This window comes from Polypterus senegalus, chromosome 5 (assembly GCF_016835505.1).
Source record: "Polypterus senegalus isolate Bchr_013 chromosome 5, ASM1683550v1, whole genome shotgun sequence".
NCBI lineage: Eukaryota > Metazoa > Chordata > Cladistia > Polypteriformes > Polypteridae > Polypterus > Polypterus senegalus.
Window position 1 is genome coordinate 169,276,617 of NC_053158.1, and position 16,437 is coordinate 169,293,053.

The 16,437-nt window shown below is 38.9% G+C and overlaps 1 protein-coding gene across 4 annotated transcripts in view; it reads right to left on the reverse strand.

The window, feature by feature from the left end:
* Positions 1 to 13,591, reverse strand: part of LOC120529636 (dnaJ homolog subfamily B member 6-like) — a 102,505-nt gene extending 88,914 nt beyond the window's left edge. The window contains exons 1-2 of one of the 4 annotated variants that reach the window (XM_039753612.1): positions 13,430 to 13,591; positions 13,126 to 13,190 (exon numbers count right to left, since the gene is read on the reverse strand). The gene's annotated coding sequence lies outside the window, so the exon portion shown is untranslated. The remainder of the gene's footprint in view (positions 1 to 13,125; positions 13,191 to 13,429) is intronic. The other 3 variants (XM_039753614.1, XM_039753613.1, XM_039753615.1) reach the window with 3 other exon arrangements.
* Between the last annotated feature and the right edge of the window lie 2,846 nt (positions 13,592 to 16,437).

Here is a 16,437-nt window from a genome sequence, read left to right on the forward strand (position 1 = left end):
ATATAAGTATTCACAGCCTTTGCCATGAAGCTCAAAATTGAGCTCAGGCACATCCTGTTTCCCCTGATCATCCTTGAGATGTTTCTGCAGCTTAATTGGAGTCCACCTGTGGTAAATTCAGTTGATTGGACATGATTTGGAAAGGCACACACCTGTCTATATGAGGTCCCACAGTTGACAGTTCATGTCGGAGCACAAACCAAGCATGAAGTCAAAGGAATTGTCTGTAGACCTCCGAGACAGGATTGTCTCGAGGCACAAATCTGGGGAAAGTTACAGAAAAATTTCTGCTGCTTTGAAGGTCCCAATGAGCACAGTGGCCTCCATTATCCGTAAGTGGAAGAAGTTTGAAACCACCAGGACTCTTCCTACAGCTGGCCAGCCATCTAAACTGAGCGATCGGGGGAGAAGGGCCTTAGTCAAGGAGGTGACCAAGAACCCAATGGTCACTCTGTTAGAGCTGCCGAGGTCCTCTGTTGAGAGAGGAGAACCTTCCAGAAGGACAACCATCTCTGCTGCAATCCACCAATCAGGACTGTATGGTAGAGTGGCTAGACGGAAGCCACTCCTTAGTAAAAGGCACATGGCAGCCTGCCTGGAGTTTGCCAAAAGCCACCCGAAGGACTCTCAGACCATGAGAAACAAAATTCTCTGGTCTGATGAGACAAAGATTGAACTCTTTGGTGTGAATGCCAGGCGTCACATTTGGAGGAAACCAGGCACCGCTCATCACCAGGCCAATACCATCCCTACAATGAAGCATGGTGGTGGCAGCATCATGCTGTGGGGATGTTTTTCAGTGGCAGGAACTGGGTGACTAGTCAGGATAAAGGGAAAGATGACTGCAGCAATGTACAGAGACATCCTGGATGAAAACCTGCTCCAGAGCGCTCTTGACCTCAGACTGGGGTGATGGTTCATCTTTCAGCAGGACAACGACCCTAAGCACACAGCCAAGATATCAAAGGAGTGCCTTCAGGACAACTCTGTGAATGTCCTTGAGTGGCCCAGCCAGAGCCCAGACTTGAATCTGACTGAACATCTCTGGAGAGATCTTAAAACGGCTGTGCACCGAAACTTCCCATTCAACCTGATGGAGCTTGAGAGGTGCTGCAAAGAGGAATAGCTTGTGGCATCATATTCAAAAAAACTTGAGGCTGTAATTGCTGCCAAAGGTGCATCAACAAAGTATTGAGCAAAGGCTGTGAATACTTATACACATGTGATTTCCCAATTTTTTTATTTTTAATAAATTTGCAAAAACCTCTAGTAAACTTTTCACGTTGTCATTATGGGGTGTTGTGTGTAGAATTCTGATGACAAAAATGAATTTAATCCATTTTGGAATAAGGCTGTAACATAACAAAATGTGGAAAAAGTGATGCGCTGTGAATACTTTCCGGATGCACTGTATGTGATATAATTTAAGGAAGAGCTCCAACCACTAATTTCAAGCCCTACTTACACCTAGTAGGCCAAAATATAGTGGGGAAAGGAGATCACAAAAGATCAAGGAAGATGGCATTAAACTGCAAGTTAATAAAACATTTTATGCGCTGGCAGTAAACCAGTTTTATTTAGTGAAAAAAAAAAGTAAGCCAAATGGACATTTATTAATTTAACTAGGTCAAAACACAGGCACCATCTCACTTTGTCTCAAAATTACTGTAATGAAGCTGCTCTACTTACAGTATGTTGGTCTGAAAAATCCTATGGCAAACAGTATTCTCAAAACACTGCACATAATGATTTATACATGCAAATACACTTTGTATGTTTTCTAATTTTTTGCTATCTGCAGTAACGCTCACCACTTGCAGATAAACAAACCCTTACAGAACTAGAAGGAAGGCTCTACAAAGCCATTCAGATTGAAAGACAACCACCACAGAAGACAAAAACCACACAAACACTAACAATTTATATCAAAACAACTCGGTGATAGTATTAAAGTACATGACACTTTAATCTAGATGCACTGTTTTTTTTTTTTCTTAAAAGAAGATTAATGGAGGCTGCTTATTCTCCTGTCATGGAATGCATTTGTCATTTACGTTTTCTTTCACACTGCATCTAGTAGCACTAGTAAACATTTTTATATTTGCTTATTCTTGGAGACACTGTTCAACATTCAATGTTGCTTATACACTTCACAGTACAACTGAAAACGTACTGAGCAAAAAGTAAACAATTAAATCAACTTTGAGGGAAGCCTCTCCTACAAGATGAAAATTTTTTTCAATTCAAGATTCCATTTTACCAAAAATTAATAAAGGATAAAAACAAACTAATTTCAAGTTAATTACAGTAAGTCTCTTTGGAACTCTTATCCTGTTTATGTTTCAGATTAAACTGTATCTTCACTGAAGAGAAGAAATGTCAGCATATTAACATTACTTTGGCTCAAACTCTGCAGTTTCTGAGGGACTTCACATTGCCAGTATACTCCAGTATGCTGCTTCTGTGTTCCATAATTGAAGGGGATAAACCTTCACTTGTTTTGGCACATTAATAAAAAAAATGGAGTCTCTGTGTTTACTACATTCACATTCAGACATAAATACTAATAAAAACAGAACATAGTGCCTTTTAAAAGTATTGTCACTTGACAAAATGCACGGTTTCCAAAAAAAAAAAAAAAAGCTTCCCCAAATTTGACACTTATTTTAAATCACTGAAACTCAAAATTAGTTTAATTGTGACATGTCAGAAAGCGTTTTAAGAAAGAAATATTCTGTGTGCATATGTAATCTACTCCCTCACTTTTATATTTTGTAGATCCACCATCAACAATAGCAGCTTTAAAACTTTTGGGGTACATATGCCTGTACTTAGCACGTTTTTGGGGAGTAACATCGACTTATTTTTCCAGGAAGCTACCCTGCCAGGCTCCCAATAACATTCCATCCCGTGTCATAACCCCTCCCACCCAATTTCTCTCCTGATCCCACCAGAGTTTCAATTCCACTCTCAAAAGCATTTTTGCCTTCCCCTTTAAAATGCACTTTAGTTGGGCTCATAGTGTGATTAGACTAAAGGAGGAGCACACAGATGCAAATAAATTAGTTTGTGATGGTTTTCTTTTTCACAGTACAGTCAGAGTTGATCTATTCATATGGTTTTCAAAAATAATAGATGAATAGATAAAGGGTGAGCATATGTTCATGCAGCATGATAAAGCTGGTGCTGCGTGAAGGTTTTTAGTTCGTTCAATTGCAGTCTCAGCCCTTTTTTCTATTGTTTTACAGTAGTACATAAAACATGAGACATCAGGCAGGCAAACTTCTCTTCTGTTTCTATAATTCTAAAGATATCTAAGCTCTCCTGCTTACATAGCCCGCCCCTCTGACAAATGAGAAAATCAAACCCATTGGATGTTATTGAGGCCAGTGGCAGACCGAGACTTGGTCTCAGTCATTAGGTTTGTCACATTAGGGAACTGACTGCCTCCGACTGACTAAGATTATATAAATCAAGAGTTCCCAAAATGATCGATATCGACCCCCTGGGGTCGATTTGAACTTTCTAGGAGTCTATAGTTTCAATAAAAAAATTTGGGGATCGACAACAGCAAAAATAGACACCCTTACTACTGCTATTTTTTTGTTACTTCAAAGTATCTATGATTCCAATAGGTACCTAACTAAGAAGTAAAATAATTAAAAAAAAAAAAGACAGTTTTTTTTGATAAAAACACATTACATACCAAACTTGTGAATGAAAAGGTAAAATGTGTCATTAAAGGAGTCACACATAATAATGCATGAAAATACATTTTTTCTTTGATGTGACACGTACTTATTTGTGATTTGAACTTTGAATATAATTATTTATTGAGGAGCAGTACTACGAAAAAGAAAATCAGAGGACACAGTTATTTATTCGAGTTTGAACAAAAATATTCTGTTTCAACCAAGTACAGGTAGTCCCCAGGTTACAGACATCCAACCTACGACATACAAATGAGGCCGCAGCTGAGATGCATGCGCCTTAGTAACTGCCGATCCGTTATCTTCGGCCTGGGGACACTGCAAGCGGTGGCTGGATGGAGGCTGGAGGGGGGCGATTTTGCTACTTGCGCAGTGTAGCGTCCTTCGGGCGGTTTCACTGCCCGTTCATTCTCGGTGGGCAGATGGTAATGCTGCAAGTGGTGACCCGGTTGTGGCTGAACGGAGGCCATTGAGGGTGAACGGGTAGATGGGGGAGTAGCACTGTAGTGTGCCTCGGATGGCTGCGTGTTCAATGGGGATGGTGATGTGGTAGACACTGCAGACAGCATACTGCATACTGTAGTGGAGGGAACTGCGAGGTGGGCTGGTGAATCGCCCCTCGCTGCCCCCATTCATTCTCAATAGCAAGCCTGCTTGTACTGTTACACACATAGCAAGAAGTTGTCTCTTGTCAGTACAGGGTGGTCCAGATCTAAGTATGCAGATCCAGATCATCTGGATGACTTTGATTTATGCAGGGACGATTCCAGGTCGGCGCGAAGATGATTCTTCATGTCATCAGTTCACACACTTCTCGATGGTCCTGGATTTTTCAGGTGATTTTCTATGTAATAAACTGAATAAGTTATAGCGTAATGAAAATTGCATAATTAGATCTGGACCACCCTATACATCAGACATGCTAATGACTGGTGCCTTCCTGCTGTGATAGCGTGTACAGTGCTATACAGAAGAGCTCATCTTAACCTTTTATCTTCACCCTTCAGAATGTCTCTGAAACACAATTCTGATGCAAGTGCTGGCGATATAGTAAAGAAGAGAAAAACCATCACCATTGAAAATAAATTAGAAATAATAAAAAGGTCAGAAAGAGGTGAAACTCCATCATTCATTGGCAGAGCACTTGCTTACAGTTGGTCAACAAAAGCATTTATTAAAATAATGTACCTGTACTGACTTGCATACAAATTCAACTTAAGTGCAAACCTACAATCCCTATCTCGTACGAAACTCGGGGACTGCCTTTATTGTTTTTTTGTTTTTTTTTTTAATAATCACAGGGGCTGTCGAAATTGTTGTTAATAAATGTTTTTATTTCTTCAGATAATAATATGACTGAACCAAAAAAGAAATGCAGACAGTACAGCTTGGACTATTTGTACTTATTTTGAATTTACAAATTTTTCATACATGTCAAAAATATAAAAAACTCTGCTTGTATTTTTTTGCTTTAATTTTCGTTTCAGTATTAAAAGTTGCACAAGATAATGCCATATTCCGTAGTCCTTTTATCTTTTTCAATCATTATTTACAAGTGATTAAAATGAAAAGTTTGATATCTAGTGAAATATTTAATATAGAGTACTGTACAAATGTATTAATTTGAGTAAGTAAAGTAAATGACTAGAGGGTTAGTAAACGGGTCTGCGGCCGAAAAAAGTTTGGGAACTCTTGATATAAATGGAGAGAGAGATTGGGAGCATGCTCTGATTTTGGTGTGTCGCTGCACCCACCACATGACCAACCACCCAGATTGGGACCCTAGTGCAGCCATGCAATAGGTGACACCTCAGCACCACACTGGAACAGTGCAAGTTTTTTTTGTTTTTTTAAAAAAAAAACAGTGGCTGGAGTGCCAATCCTGCCACCAACCCCCAAGTTTTCCCTGCAAGTTGGAGAACCTGTTTGCATGGCCAGATGTAGGTTAACAACATACCCATGACAAGGACAAAGCAATTGCAGGTTAAGGGCTTTGCTCAATAGTCCAATGGAGTAGAGTCACTTCTGGTGTTTAAGGGATTCAAACCGGCACAGATCACTAGTCTCAGAGCCACAATTGAAGATGTTTCATGATTAACTGCAGGGAAGCAAGTGTTTTTTGCTTGTGAAAATACTATTCATTATTAGAATAAAACACAAACATTGATACAATAAAAAGTAACAAAAAATTTAATCTGTTTTAAAAACTCAGTATTTTGAATGTGTCTGCAAAAGCCAGCTCTGTCAACTCTACATGACCCAATTACATGATGCCTGAACACCAACAGCTCTAACACATCTAATAAGAAAATTGACTTTATGCTTAATGACTGAAGTGTTACCATGGCTGTAAAGTGCTTATGAACTGCAAATCAATCTTAAATGCATTGAAACTTTTAATGTTAGTCACAAAAAACAGCACATCTCATATTCTTAGCAGAAAAAACACAAATGAAAAATATAAACCCTATTTTTTAATATTTAAAATTGTGCATTATTTGCATTTCTACTTATTATACAGTGCATCCTTAGCCAAGCCTGTGGCTGTTATCAGGATACCATGTACTAAAAATACCACTGTTATGGGAATTATGGGAATACTTAATCATCACAGTCTAACACCAAATCAATTAAGCTTCAGGGATATCAATCTGTCCGGTTAGGAAACATAAGCGATTGTGAATCAATTTCACCTACTTTGGTGCAAATGAAAGTAACAACAGGTGCACTGAACAGGCAACAGGCAAGACAAACCGAAAAAATGGAATGTTTTACAGGTGGTGACCATGGACAATTGCTCTCTCCTTATCCTTCCTTCCTTCCTGACCAATTCTTCCCTTGTTTTCTGTTTTGCTAGTGTCCTTGTCACTACTGGTAGAATGAGGCAGTACTGCAGCTGATTCACATTACATGGGTATTCCAGCTCTTCCAGCATGGGATAGCCATGCATCTTGTTGCAAGAAGGTTTGATACGTCTTCCAGCACAGTCTCAAGAGCATGGATGAGATACCAAAGATGCGACTTATTCAAGGAGAGCTGGACAAGGTCAAAAAATCACATCAAACCAGCAGAAGGACTGGTATATGCTCCTTTGTGCAAAAAGAAACAGGACGCACACTGTGAGAGCCATAGAAAATGACCTCCAGCAGGCTACCGATGTGCATGTTTCTGGCCAAACTGTAAGAAACAGTCTCCATAAGGGTGGCATGTGGGGCAAAAGACATCTAGTGGGACCTGTGATCACAACAAATCTACCATGCAGCTCGATTGGCATTCACCAGTGAATACCACAATTGCCAAGTCCACTACTGACTTCCTGTTCTCTTCACAGATGTGAGCAGGATCACAATGTGCACATGTGATTGATATGAAAGTCTCTGGGGACATCATGTTGAATATTATGCAACCTGCAACATCAACCAGCATGACTGATTTGGCAGTGGGTCAGTGATAGTCTGGGGAGGCAAATCCTTGGACAGTCACACAGACCGGAACATACTAGGTAACGGAAAATCAGTGAAATAACATATTTTACTAGTCATAATGTACAGAACATAGCTTTCCAAACTGGATATCACAACACCACAACATATGGCTTGATAAGTGTTATGAATGTAATGCTCTCTAATATGTCTTAAATTTTCAGTTTCAATTACAACTTTCAATATGGAAACACACTGCAGTAGGGCTGCCAAATTAACCAAAAGTAAGATTTAAATAATCATATTAACATAAGTACATATACGAAAACATCTTAAATAATCTTAATGCTATACAGATTATTTTATTACATGGGCTTTTTCATATTCCTTGTTAATATTTTCCTTTTTGCTTTTGGTGCACCTGTAAAGCAGAAATTCCTTATAACTGATGTATAGTTACATAAAAGCAATAGGAGAAAACAGAAGACTTCAAAACAGACCTCCACAAAAAATGCTTTTTCACAAATCAATGAGAAAGTGGAATGAGGCACAATTTATACACAAACATCTCTGACATACTAAATCAGTCTTAATTGCTCAAACATGTTAAAAGTAATATAAAAATTGCAACAGATTAGGTGTGTATAGGAAACATTAATGAGTAATACAGGGCACATATGGGTCTAAACTCAGTTTCTCTCCACTACTCCTAATCCACAGAAGAGCAGTGACATCTGCTAAGCATAATGCAAATTGCAGAGGCCAATTATATAATAAGGAAAAGGAATGACAGTTCTGGCAAATGCTGTACTTCAAGCACATGCAGCATGGCAACCTGCTGGTATTTATAAACTGCTGGGGATGGAACAATGATCTTGGGAGGACCAGAGGTGTGTGCTTCCTGGTTTAACAACATTTTGGCAAAAAGGGCATTTATTTAGCATATTTTCAGCAAGCGACGGTATAACAGAGGCTTATGCAACACCAGCAACAGAACATTTTCTGTTCTTTTTCCCCCCACAGACTTTTTCACACTGTTTGCTCTGTACAGTAGGGCTGAAATGATTCCTTGATTACTCGAGTAATTTGATTACTAAATACCATCAAAGCAAATTCTTAGCATTGAAGTTTCATTTAATCCATATACAGTGGGTATGGAAAGTATTCAGACCCCCTTCAATTTTTCACTCTTTGTTATATTGCAGCCATTTGCTAAAATCATTTAAATTAATTTTTTTCCTCATTAATGTACACACAGCACCCCATATTGACAGACAAAAAAAAGAATTTTTGAAATTGTTGCAGATTTATTAAAAAAAGAAAAACTGAAATATCGCATGGTCCTTTGTATTCAGACCCTTTGCTGTGACACTCATATATTTAACTCAGGTGCTTTCCATTTCTTCTGATCATCCTTGAGATCACCTTCATTTGAGTCCAGCTGTGTTTGATTATACTGATTGGACTGGATTAGGAAAGCCACACACCTGTCTATACAAGACCTTACAGCTCACAATGCATGTCAGAGCAAATGAGAATCATGAGGTCAAAGGAATTGCCTGAAGAGCTCAGAGACAGAATTGTGGCAAGGCACAGATCTGGCCAAGATTACAAAAAAATTTCTGCTGCACTTGAGGTTCCCAAGAGCACAGTGGCCTCCGTAATCCTTAAATGGAAGACATTTGGGACAACCAGAACCCTTCCTAGAGCTGGCCCTCTGGCCAAGCTGAGCTACTTGGGGAGAAGAGCCTTGGTGAGAGAGGTAAAGAAGAACCCAAAGATCACTTTGGCTGAGCTCCAGAGATGCAGTCAGGAGATGGGAGAAAGTTGTTGAAAGTTAACCATCACTGCAGCACTCCACCAGTTAGGGCTTTATGGCAGAGTGGCCTGTCGGAAGCCTCTCCTCAGTGCAAGACACATGACAGCCCGCATGGAGTTTGCTAAAAGACACCTGAAGGACTCCGAGTTGGTGAGAAATAAGATTCTCTAAAGATAGAACTTTTTGACCTTAATTCTAAGCGGTATGTGTGGAGACAACCAGGCACTGCTCATCACTTGCCCAATACAGTCCCCACAGTGAAGCATGGCGGTGGCAGCATCATGCTGTGGGCGTGTTTTTCAGCTGCAGGGACAGGACAACTGGTTGCAATCGAGGGAAAGATGAATGCGGCCAAGTACAGGGATATCCTGGACAAAAACCTTCTCCAGAGTGCTAAGGACCTCAGACTGGGCCGAAGGTTTACCTTCCAACAAGACAATAACCCTAAGCACACAGCTAAAATAACAAAGGAGTGGCTTCACAACAACTCTGTGACTGTTCTTGAATGGCCCAGCCAGAGCCCTGACTTAAACCCAATTGAGCATCTCTGGAGAGACCTAAAATTGGCTGTCCACCAATGTGTACCATCCAACCTGACAGAACTGGAGAGGATCTACAAGGAGGAATGGCAGAGGATCCCCAAATCCAGGTGTGAAAAACCTGTTGCATCTTTCCCAAGAAGACTCATTGCTGTATTAGCTCAAAAGGGTGCTTCTACTAAATAATGAGCAAAGGGTCTGAATACTTAGGACCATGTGATATTTCAGTTTTTCTTTTTTAATAAATCTGCAACAATTTCAAGAATTCTTTTTTTGGTCTGTCAATATGGGGTGCTGTGTGTAATTAACGAGGGAAAAAATTAATTTAAATGATTTTAGCAAATGGCTGCAATATAACAAAGAGTGAAAAATTGAAGGGGATCTGAATACTTTCCATACCCACTGTAAATACACCTCAGCATGTTTCGCACAATGTGCTTACGCTGTGGATATGTGAATTGAACATGTGATTTGATGACGCAGATTGCAAAATCGAGAAAGAAATAGTGGGGCGAAGTGAAGAGACCAGCCCAAGAAAAAGACAAAGTGTCATTTCAAACTGTAAAAAACAAAAACACACAGCATGTACAGTGTGTCTATTTCTAGAACTGAACTAGCCTACCACAATAGCACAACGTCAATGCTTCAGCATCTCAACAGAAAGCATCCAGTATACACATTCAGTCCATAGAGCGGACATGACAAGGTAACATTAACATTAGTATTTAATACAAAACAATACCATTTAATGTACGAAGCAATATAATCCAGCAATATCCACATCAGAGTGTCTCTTTACTGCAGAAGAAAACATTGCATCACAGTACAAAGCAAGCATCGATTCTGAGCATGCTGATATGCTCACTTTTTTCACTGCAACCACCACATGCTCCTTTAAAGGCTTACAAATTCAAACACACACTAAATCTACCACATCCAGGGGATACGATACGTCCAGAACTATTTTTTTCTTTGCCTCCTACAAATGCCGGAAATCCTTTGAAGACAGTAGTAAAGGCTTACGTTACACTGAGTTATAGTTAGGTTGAAACTTGTAGTTCTGAAAGTTAAGCTGCACAAGTTAAAGGCAATTGTTATGTCTTATTGTTGTAATAGATTTATACCTCAGTTTAAGGGTGTATGTGTACTTTTTTTTTTTAAAAAGTACCTTGTAATTGACATATTATTTCTGTACTTTTTTGATTTTACATTTTAGACAATGTTTTCTTTAAAATCCAAAATGTAATATGGAACTTAAATGCACTACATGGGTTTATTTTGACAAAAATGTACTGTATGCAATTAAAGCAATAGAAATGTTGTTTTTATTTTTTTTAAAAAAGGAAATAATTTTAAGAGAAACGTGTTATTTTCCTTTTTTAAATTTACTGTTGCAAAAAACAAAAAAAAAATCTCCAATTACTTGATTAGTCAATGCTATAATCAGTAAAATACTCAATGACTTAAATAATTGATTGCTGCTGTCCTTGTGTACAGCACTCTTCACAACTGACTTCTGTTCTGTCAAACTTCTTTTCCTCCATTCTACATTAAAACATGAGTTTCCTTTTCTCAGCCACAACAACAAAGTACATGGAATAAGAATCATACAAAAAATATATTGTTGGGTGGATTATCAGGGAGCGCTCTTACTTATAGTGCTGGATAGTCACAGTTCTTTGTGATACATTATTTATATATATAATTCACTAAGGCAAGACACCCATCTAAAGCACAAGACAGACACCTATGGCGCACGCAGGAAGGAGCCATGCCCACCAACTCCAAGACCATTGGATATGGCAACTCGCAGAGCCACGGCCACCAACTCGGTCGCGACGACACAGAAAAAACGGCTTCATTTATATTCGTCTGTCGTAGAGGCCACATGCAACTCTGAGCCACATTGACTGTTCATAGAGGCATGTTTCTCGCGGAGGTGAATCGCCATATGCAGCGTGTAAAACAGTTTGCGAGGGATATCCCATGGGATCCTTAAAACAATCCTTTACAACTGAGGTTAAAACACAATGAAGTAAGCAGTCTTTAAAAACCGAGTTTTCGATTACAACGCACGACCACGTGCACCATAGCAAACTGTTATACACTCTACATACAGCAATTCGCCCAGCTACAGTGGTCGGGTGTCTTGGTGGATTATATATAGAAAAGCAGCCAAAACCGAACAGAGCAATGAAAAGTCTACGTGAGTCACAGGTGCATGTGGACTGTGCAAAGACGACGATGACTCAAGTGAAGAGTTGGAGGTGGGCACATGAGCAGGCAGGGAGCGATGGCTGTCCGCCAGTTTTCAGTCACGGAAGATTGTGTGTTGGTTCGTTCCGTGCATTGTTACAATGTTGCTTTTCTTGCTGATTTATTACATTACCGATTTTTCAAATGTTAATTTTCTCCGTGCTTAAAAATCATTAAAAAACCGGCCTGATTATGCGGTGTATGGTACGCCGCGGATTGGCAAAGTTATTAATATTACTGCTTTTCTAGATTTGGCTGTGATTTACAAATGGGAAATTGTATTAAAGTTTATATTGATCAACACCTCTGAAATCCTGGGTCTGAGATTTGAATCTCCGATCCAGGCACTGGACCTATGGAGTTTATCATCAGGTACCAGTGTTTTTTCCCTCTCCAAATACTTTTCACCCCAAAAATCTATCCATGCAAACAAGTACAAACTGGATTAACTGAAAATGCTGAATTTTCTTGGCAGGAGTTTTCCCAGTACAAAGTTAGAACCAACTCGTGTTCAGTGTTTTAGTGTGGGTTACGTCTCCTCATTACCATGAACTGGGTGAGGTTCAGAAAGTTGATGTATAGATGGTTAATAGTCTTCAGAAAGTTGATGTATAGATGGTTAATAGTCTTCTTTTTTTAATAAATAAAAAACTGGTGGAAGACTGGAGCAATGAAAGTAAAGCTAAACCAAACATCAACTGAACTTTAATCATACAACGCGTAGTTTCACTTTTAAAACCAATGCGTCATAAACCAATTACAAATGCAGTTTTATTAATACAAAAAAAAAAAAAAACAAAACTAGGTTGAAATTCAACAACATGCAATGCCTATAAATTCATTCTTTACTCTTGCTTAATCGTGCATTGGCCATCATCGCATTAGCCGAATGTGCAACAGTAAATATATAATCTTTATTTATTTAAAAATGGTAATTGCATATATTTAGAAATACAAAATTACCTTAAGAAAAAGATTTCCGGCTGCGCTACTTAACATTCCAACACGACGAACAAACTGCGCCTCGCTTACTATGTGTAATCCAGGTGGCGTGCAAAGAGATAAGGCAGCCGGGGCAAATCACACTGTCTGGACTTTGCTACAAATAAATAAAATCTCTCTACATCCGCATACGTCCATCTTTTAATTTTTGTTGGAAATGAGCATGTGTGTACAAGAGACACTTTACTGTCTGAAATTATAGCAATCCCCTCCCCCCACGGGTTGACAGGACTATTTGTCTCAAGCACCAAAAAAAAAAATCATAAAAAAAAAGATACGTGCCTCGACCCGTTATACTCTGTTTAAAAGGAGGTTTTGTACAGATCAGTAACCGATTGTTAAAATACCAAAATGCACAATCAGCATCATTGACTTACTATTCTTATTTTGTCCAATACTGATGCTGAAAACGAACAGCAGTGTTTCGATCAACTCGCCGGGCCTGCAGACATAAAAAAAAAAAGAAATTTACATGTACTTCTGACGGCCAAGCTCACTATATTTTAGTTTTCCAGCAACCATTCCGAACGTGGAGCTGGCATTATTAATATTTACCGGCCGCCCCGTTTTTGTTTTGCTTGGCTACACGACGAATTACCCTTCACAACAAGCTAGAGAGGTGACGAATAAGTAACACAGGGGCAGACCATGAGTAACAGAAACGCAAAGGCAGGAACTTACTTTGTACTTTTATCACGCTTTCCTCTCCCTTAGACGAAGATAATTCGTATTTATATTGTCTGTTTGGTTTTTGTAATCTGGATTTTAAAATAATACCTCCACGGCCGCACCACAATCCAACAGAAATTCCGGAAATATCTGCCGCACGTCCGTACTTGACGTCTGACGTCACTTCCCCCACGGGGCGTCAACGTTCTAGAAACTTGTATTCCGTCATCAAAACAATGCATGTCAGTTACTGAAAGGAAAGCGAAAGAAGTAACACCGTGGTGTTTGTAGTTAGGGTTATGGTAAGCAAAAAGAACAAACACTTTAAGAAAGCACCGAAAACTTTCAAAAAACGCGTGTTGTTTCATACAGCAGAATGAATATATAATGTTATTTATATATCAAGTATACAGTATATCACAGAGAAACTAGTCTTAACTGCATCCCTTTCCAGTTGTTAAAGGAATGATATTTTCCTCTTTGGGACAGTACAATAACAACAAAATTCTCCATCAGCATTTTAAGTTATTTTTAAAAACGAGAAACAAAACCTTCAGCTGATGGACATTTTTAGAAGCTAAAAAATATGTTCTGGACGTTATGTCTGCTACCATCTCATGGCGTCATTGGTCTGGGTTTGAACCAAAAGCCAGTTTACCACCTTCATCCAATGTTAGCATTGGTGCTCATTCGAGTTTCATTCCACATTCTCAAGATGTGTATCCATCGATCCATTTGGGGAACTCACTTTTTCCATCTTATGGCTGCAGAGAACTGGAGTCTATAAGACTGAATACTAGGTAGATACCATACCTGGATTATTATTCCATTATCTCGAAAGTGCAGTATAAATAAATGCAACTTATTATTATTATTATTATTATTATATTTCACATCCTCGACCTGCTTCTGTGTTAAATTGGTGTTTTGTTAATTTATTATTTGTAGCAGTTCACCCAGAGGAGAATGTAAACTTGGAGTCAAGTCAAGTTGGGGAGCATGCACTGGTACAGTGCATTGCCGCACCCACTACACGACAAAACAACTCAGGAGCTCGGTTGGCAATCCCCCAGGCAGACACGCGGTCCAGTCCTACCCTCTGGATAATAATAAACTTGGAGTCTCCCAGTAAAATCAAATGAGTTTGACCTGTTAATAATTAAGTGGTATTATTTGGCACACAACACAGCATATAAAGCTGAAATATCTTTGAAATTTAAATAAAAAGTTTTTGTACTGATATGGCTGTGGATACATTATATACTTTGTGATAAACCCCATGCGTCTGTGAGCCCCAAACCCCAACATGATCACCAAAACACAGTCTTTTTTTTAAATAAACAAAGGTTTTATTTAAATACCTCCAAAAATATTACCAATATTCTCAAAACACTGGTCCTTTTTCTCTCACCACTGCACTGCCCTCCTCCAGTCAAGTGTTGCCTCTCTACCACCTAGCTCCGACTCACGTGAGTAAGGGAGTACGGTCCCTTTTATTACAGACCTGGGGGTACTTCCGGTGCCAGGGCGATTGCCCGATGGAAGTACTTCTGGGTCACACTGAAGTCCATTATTTGTGTAGGGAGCTTGTTTTCCTAGAACGCCCTCTTGTGGTACCCCGTGACTTCTGCAGGGCTGCCCTGCCAGACTACATTTCCCAGCATGCCCTGCTGGCTTCCCACTGGGTGTATATATCGGGGACTGCTGCCATCTAGTATGCTGGGGGATTTAACAGTTCTCTAGCAATCTCTCTGCTTCTATAGGCTAGGCTGTCCATCCATTTCTTCCTTCCGGGTCTGCTTACTTTCCTGGTCGAGATGTCCGTCCAGCTCGTGTTGCATCTGCAACTTATACTTAAATAATGCATGATTTGTAAAAAAAAATGTTTGTAACTAGAGCTTGGGATTCTTCTTGTTACAGATGTCCCCTCACCTTATGTCCAGTATTCACTTTTTCAACAAAGCCACAATTTCATCAAAAAAAAATGAGTCATTCCCACAACCCCAACTAAACCCAAAAGAAAACAAAAGGAATCTGCCAAGTATGGGGCTTTCTTAGTAAACAGTAATAACATTTAGTTCTATTGTTTTATATAAAAATAGAGAGCTTATGTTGCAGAAAAACATTATTCTGTTTTCAAACAATTCTTTATTTGCACATAGGTCTCATTCCATAAAGTGAGCAATCAATAATACAATTCATTTCCGTTTAATACTTTTCAATTATCATTACCTTATCTAATATGTCATGTCATCAGACTCTTAATATGCAGAATTCTGTCATTTAGCCAATCAACTACAGTCACCAGTAACTTTGTATACATTTTGATTCTTCCAATTATGGGTTTTCCTTTTGATCACATCAACACTTCACAAAAGGGGTGTTTGGGCTTTCTCACTAGTTTGTTCTCGCTTTTTAAGGGGTGTTAATTACTCATTTACTTCATTTTAACCTTAGTAATTATGTCAGTGGTTAATCTAAGATGAGGCAGCACTCACATGCTCAAGCTTTAAGCCTAGTTTAGTTAACCCTTTTAGTTACCTTCAGTCATTTTCCTTATGCTTTTAATAATCTATTGTTACAACTTTATGTAAGTAGCCTATTATCTAATTTTCTGGTGTTTATTTATTCTTACTCTATCTACCTGTATGTGAGCATTCCTCTCACCAAAGACCTATATGTCATGCAACTCTGCAAGTTGTCCAATGTGAGTAGATGTATGTTCATTAGTGTACTTTATGACAAACTGGAGTCTTCTTGAAGGTGGTTGTCTCAGAAATTGATCAAGTGGGTGCAGAAATTGGACTGATGGCTAATAAAATATGTGAAGCCCTCGTTTCTAGATAAATACTGTACAAGTATTTCCTTTGTTTCTGAAGACTTGATAAAATTTTTAAATGAATGTCTAGATTTAAAAATTTCAAAATGCACACATAATAGAGAACTTCCCGGGACTTTCCTTGACCACTAATGTTGTCATCATTCTACCACTTGACTCTGTTTTAACTTTACATTGGGGA